Below are 7229 nucleotides of genomic sequence, written 5' to 3'. Positions count from 1 at the left end.
CTAGTCCAAAGGTCATTAACTTTCACTTTTTCCACTAATTTGTTTAACCTCTTATTAAAATAAAACCCAAATTTTTTAAATTTCAGAATAATTGTTCCCTCATGCTACTGTTAACCGATTCCTAACTCACCAAATCGGTTAAATTTCTAAGTTAAAATCCATCGTTTCAAAATGCATCCCAAGTTCATCAAACTCTACAATTTCCTGAGCTCTGGAATTTGGGATAAATGACTTTCAAAAAAGAATAGAGAATTAATAAATTTCCACCTTTATCAAGAACTATAAACTATTATAAGCTACACCCGCTGCAACCAAAATTTATGATTTCCTGAGTCTCCTCAATTCCCTTATTCCTCTGTTATTTTCTATCTTTAATTTACTGATGATGGTGGATCCTATCCCTGCTTTTATCTTTCCCTCAATCTTATTCGGATGTTCTTCTAATCACAGGTTTATGTGAATACACATCCACTCGGATTTGTAATTAACTCAATCCCCTACAACCATATCCGGATCCCGAGAAAGCTAATATGAAATAAAAAAAAGTATTTTAAAAGACTAATATGAATGTCCGAATGTGTTGATGAATGCAAAAAGATGTATTTAGAGTTTAAAATTATCATAATTTATTTGAAATCCTAATATCTCAGAAAAGAGATGCAGAAAATATCCAAAACAATATACAACAACTACCCACATATAACTCACCCATTCAGATCATATAGCTCAAATCCTCGCTATCTAGTTCCTCTAAGTCCACCTATTGCTACTATTGATGATTACCCCTTGCGCCATAAGAGGACCCCGAAATCCGACTACTCCACAAAGATTGGTTTGAAAAATTTATGAGTTTTTGGAAAGTTTTTTACTATTTGTTACTGTTTGAGAATTTCTTTTTCCTCAGTTTTTAGCTTTTTTTTCGTCATTTTGATTTCATTTAGTGGACATTGGACATCGGTTTTGTGGTGGTGATTGTGGCAATATGGTGGTGGAATATTGATTCATTGGTGGAGTTGACCCAATGTAGGAATGACTTTATAGTGTATACGATGCATTGTTAGCAAACCTTTCTTTGTTTATGGTTAACATGTCCTGCCCTTCTTAAATTTAGCGGTAAGCTCGCACGGTTTTGTATCAACGATGTTTTCGGGACTCCTCCTATTTTGAGGGAATCATGAGATCTTAGGCCACCCATTGTGATGAGCTAATGGGTGTCCTAGTCCTATTAGATGACCTAGTTACTCTTTACTTAAATTAACCTAAATCTAATTCGAAATAACCTAATTAGAGCTCTAATTCATAAACCCCAATTCAAAATAACTCTGCTCTTCTCCTCATCTTCCTTATTCCACTTCTATAATTGTTTTAAACTTGGATTTGAAAAAATTGTACATTAGAAGGTAGTTTCCGACTAACAATTGTCTTCTTTATACATTTGTGATTGACAAATTGAGTAGTAATCTAAAAATTGAAGTTGCAGAGAGAATTTTTGCTAGGAAGTTTATGAAAAATTCCTATTCGAACTAGCCGAACCTAATGGAAATGAAGAACATGAAGAATAATTCGTTATTTCGCGAGGAAAAAATTCCTATCCGAACCTTCTAGTTTCCTAACGGAACTTTATATAAATATATTTTAAGCGATATATTTCAAAAGAAAATTCCTAGACGAACCTTCTAGTTTCCTAACCGAACTTTATGTGAATGTATGTTCGGCTATTTCGAGAGAAAAAAATCCTAGCCGAACCTTATGCAAATGAATGTTTTGGTTTTATCTTAGGTTCGCTAGGCACATGGTGGACTCTATATTGCCGAACATAACTTTATGTAACTCATCATTCCGCTTTGGCAATGATTTTCTTACCTTGGGTAGTATATCAAACTGATATCTAACGTCTAGTTCATGGTCAAGATGATATGTTTTGTACACTTACACAAAAAATCAAGAAAAAGGATTTTATTCTCCTCTTTTAATATGCTAGAAATATTAATTTGGATATATATGTGATTCATCATGAATTAAATATATAACAGAAAAAATCATCCGCAAGATGTTATTACTTCAAAGAATACTACAAATGTACAACACGAAACAAAATTTGAACAAATCTTGGAACATCAATATGACCAAATATTAAGAAACCATGTCTAGTTCAACTAGTCAAGGAAGGGGCATATGTTTCGAGACTACTGACTACTTTTGGTTCTTTTAAATATAATTCTACTCCACCACCTATAATTTTGAGTTGTCTTTGTAATTTCCATGTTTGCTTATCAGTATGTTCTTCATAAATGATTACGTTATTAGCTTATGTTCTCCGTGTTTGCTTACGTTCATAATTTTGAGTTGTCTTTGTAGTGATTTTTTAATAAGTGCATAATTTATATGATTTTAGTGTTCATTCCATACTTGTTTTAGCTATAAATCTTGCATATTATCTTGTTATTACTCTTGTTTTTCTTTATTTGTTTATATTACATGAATCATCTCAAGAATAATGGAAATGGATGCAAAAGATCTACAAAGTGAAGTTCTCTAAATATCCAAGTGTCTAGAGGCAAGAGAAGTGGAAGAAGTGCGATGAAATGGAACAAAGAATGCTCAATAGCATGAGAAGATCCAAACACCAAGTTAAACTCATTCAAATCCATGAGTTCTTAATACTATTTTTAATATAACGAAAATACGAAGTGAACAGCGAAAGAATGAGGTCATTCCAAGTTAGGACAAAGAAGTCACAGGAAAAACTGTCGAGACGAAAAACGACGATCAACACAAGACATTGCTATTAACAATACCGAATGACCCCAAGGACCGGCATTGCTCATGGGAAATAGACTATGCCTACTAGACCAAGTTTTGGAGCAGATAATTGAGTTCTTTTAAGCCATAAAGTCAATATCGTTCATTGGAAATCATTTATGCCGACTGAGACAGACCTATTGGGTCCCTTTTGACGTATTTTGACTTTCAAATCAAGGAAATCCGGTCCCGGAAGGATTCTAAGACCTAGATTTCATGAATATTATATAAGAAAACTTCCTTAATAATAAGAATACACCTTTTACTTAACATTGCAAGTCTTGGAGAGGAGAAACAACACAACAAAGCGAAAGCTAAGGTTTCAGAGAGGTTCATCAATCGTAGGGGTATCTCTTCACTTTTATCATATGTATATCATGGATGCTTCTATATCCATGAATATCTAAAATACCTATTGATTAATGATGAATTCTAAGTTTTATAAATGATTTTTGATTTAGTATAGGAATTTGTTTTGATTTCTTCATATGACTATTGTTTGTGTTTACTATTAAGAATGTTTATGATTGATCGATAGATTGTTTGGGTGGACAATTGAATTAATTTGTTGATATAATCTAACGCTAGTAAGGGTTAGGATATTCGTAAGTGTTGAATAATTCCTTGCACAATTATAAAACGTGAAACCTTGCATAGGGATTATGTGGAGCAATCATCATGTAAAGAAAACACAAGTAGACCGAGCATACTGAGTCTAACTACTAGGATCAAAGCTAAATTCACAAACCTTAAAGCATTCGAATAAATTACATCTTGTAAGCGTACTTCAAGAGGTGGTTCGGACGGATAGAATTTAGTAACTAAGTATAATTGTTCTCAAGTGATTTAAGGAATATTGGGGATAACTAAGCGTACACGTCATCCTATCGTTGGTGATAATCTATGATTAATGACGAATGTATAAATATACTACTTTGATGAATATCTAGTAATGAATAAGTTTTCCTCAAATCATCTCTCTCTATATTGCTTTCAACCTAATCTTTTAATTGCCTTGTTTACTTTGTTTAAAACCTATAACAAACCCTCTTTTTGTGACGTATTTGGAAGCTAAAACTCCTTGCTCTTTGTGGAAACGAACTTGATTTTCATTATATTATTTATTAATTTAGTGGAAATAAGATCACTAATTTGTTGCACCCACGAAACACATCAAATTTTGGTGTCGCTGTCGTGGAGCAGTCGGTAGCTTTAGTTGTTAATTCTTTTAGTTTTATTTTTAGTTTTTGAGAATTTTATTTCAAGTACTTGATATCTGGCACCTACACGTTAGGATTACCCAAGGTGAGGAATTCAAACTCGCAAGGCAACAGTACTACAAGAACACCATCAGTCGCAACAAGAACCGTTTACAAAAGAGCTGGTTGATACAGACGACGAGAGAGATCATTCACCTCCAGAGAGAAAGACGTTGAGAGATCTAACATCCTCATGTTTGGATTCTCAACCACTGTGTATTGCTCTGACTGACATAGTGAAAATTAGATAAAACTTCTTTAATTAGTGTTGATACATGAAAAATGATTCCCCTTAACCAGGCTAGGGTGCCCCAAAGAGGAGAAAGGCCACACATGGAACATGGGGACTAAGGCCCAAGTCCACCAAAGAAGTATCCATGAGTTGGAATGGACAATTAAGGAATTAACAAGGAAGAAGGAGGTTATATTAGAGAAGGGATGACGTTAGTAGTAATTAAGGAGGTTTAGGACACATGGCAAGGTGTCATAAAAAGAAGGGGCTTTTGGAAAGTCTACATAAGAAAGGACAAGGTACAATGGAAAGACAACTCTCTATCATACCATTCTAAGAAAAGTGAGGTCATCTTGGTAGACTAGGACGGGTAGAACCTAACGAGACTTCTGGTATTAACATTTTGCGACCACACCAGGAGGCTCGTGTCTAGTCTATCATAATGCATCCAAATAACAGTAACCTCGGCGCGGTAGGAAATCAATCAACTAACCACCCTGTTGACCTCGACGAGGTCATCATAGAAGAAGGGTATAGCGAGGAAGAAACACCACATCAAAGCGCATACCAACGATCTGAAGACGCCCACCAAAATTCCACGCGCAAAGAAAATGCACAAATGGTTCGACAATCAAGACCGGTAACCCCGGGCATGCAATGTATTCAGAAAGAATTAGAAGAGCGATTGCAAAAGAGGCAAGCATTGTAAGAATGGATAGCCCAAGACGTGATTGCAGTCCAAAGTGCCCCTAGGGAAGCAACCGAAGCGGAAAAACACCAGAATACCGAGGCTGCAGTAATCACACAAGAGGAAATGGCGGAGTACCTGGAGCATAGGTATCATATCACGAAGCAAGATAACCACCAAAAAACAAGTAACCCATATCCCTTAAGTATTCGAGAATATCAGTACCCCGAGGGATATGTTTCTCCCAAGTTTAAAACTTATGATGGACACGGAAACGCGCGGGAACATGTTAGCCGTTTTCTCTCATCCATGAATGATAGAATTTCCAATGAGAAACTGTGTTTGAGGGAATTCCCAAAATCACTGGCAGGAACAGCCTTTACTTGGTACGATAACTTAAAAGAAGAAAGCATAGATTCTTGTCCCATTATGTACTCGATGTTTAGGGGCAAATTCTATTCAGCCAAGCGGAAAGTTACGTCCATAGACCTGAGAAGAAGCGGACAGAGGAAAGGTGAAGAAATAGGGACATATATAGCAAGGTTCCGACAAACGGAACTAGATTGTCATGAAGACATTAGTGAAGAATCACTCGTGGAAATATGTGTACGCGGAATGATTCAGTCCTTCAAAGGGAGTTTGATCAACTTTCAGATTTCAAACCTTCGTCGAACTAGAGGAAGATGCTGAAAGAATCGCCGACTGCATGGAAGAGTTACCCGCAAATGTCAACTGGCGTCATACTATAAGTACCACATCCTTAATCCCCTACAAGCCTAACAACAAAGAGGGAAGCGGAAGCCGACAACAAGGAGGAGACCTCCCCTAAAGGAAAAATAGATGGATCAGAAGGGATTCAAGATCGTCTTCTCCTCTACTACCATATGGAAGAGAATAGACTGTTCGGCTCCTCGATCAATGGGTAGCCGAAGGTGAGGTTCAATTGCCGCCGACAGTGGTGGATGTCAATAAAATGAATAAAGACGTTGCAAGGTATTTCCATTATCATAGGAGAATGGGACATCCGACAGTGGAATGTCTTGCGACAAGAGGCATATTCGAAAGGAAACGCGAGTCTGGAGGGCTCGAGGCAACAAGACAAATGATCGAGCGAAACCCTTTCCCGCGCCATCAAGAATGAAGGAAGTCGATGAGCTGAATGTAAGAACGCGAAGAAAACAACGGGTAAAAAAATATAATAATAATAAATAATAATATATATATATATATATATATATATATATATATATATATATATATATATATATATATATATAAAATTTGTGATATCTTTCTCAAAAAAAGAGAGGTTGCGGAACGTTAATGACGTCCGATCGACTGACAAAAAGTTGCGGAACGTTAATGACGTCCGATAGACTGAAAAAAGGTTGCGGGAAAGCCAATGGCGCCCGATCGACTGACAAAAAGTCGCGGAACGTTAATGACATCTAATCGGCTGACAAAAAGTTGCGGAACGTTAATGACGTCCGATCGACTGTTAAAAGGTCGCGGGAAAGCCAATGGCGCCTGATCGACTGACAAAAGGTCGCGGAACGTTAATGACGTCCGATCGGCTGACAAAAAATTGCGGAACGTTAATGACGTCCGATCGACTGACAAAAGGTCGCGGGATGGCCAATGGCGCCCGATCGACTGACAAAAGGTTACCGAACGTTAATGACGTCCGATCGACCGACAAAAAGTTGTGGGAAAGCCAATGGCGCCCGATCGACTAACAAAAGGTCGTGGAAAGTTAATGACGTCTGATCGACTGACAAAAGTTTGCAGGAATGCCAAGGGCATCCGATCGACCAACAAAAGATTGCGGAATGTCAATGACGATTCGATCGATTCACTAAAAGTAATGGGAACGCCAATGACACCCGCTCAACTGACAAATAATGATTCGACCAGCAGATAGAAGGAGAGGAAAAGGAATATGCACATTCATATTATGCCCTTCCCTCCCAGTTCCCTTTTGAGAATAAACAAAGGGGGGAGTAGGCGCGTTTAACATACACCCCGCTCTCCCAATTCCCTGTTGAGAAAAAACAAAGGGGGTAGTAGGCGCGTTCCACATACACCGTGCCCTCCCAGTTCTCTATCGACAAAAACAAAGGGGGGAGTAGGCACGTTTAACATACACTCCGCCCTCCCAGTTCCCTGTCGAGAAAAAACAAAGGGAGGAGTAGGCGCGTTCTACATACACCCCGCCCTCCCAATTACCTGATTGATAATAAACAAAGGG

Source organism: Papaver somniferum, chromosome 8, assembly GCF_003573695.1.
Source record: "Papaver somniferum cultivar HN1 chromosome 8, ASM357369v1, whole genome shotgun sequence".
NCBI lineage: Eukaryota > Viridiplantae > Streptophyta > Magnoliopsida > Ranunculales > Papaveraceae > Papaver > Papaver somniferum.
Note: the sequence above shows the minus strand (reverse complement) of the source record.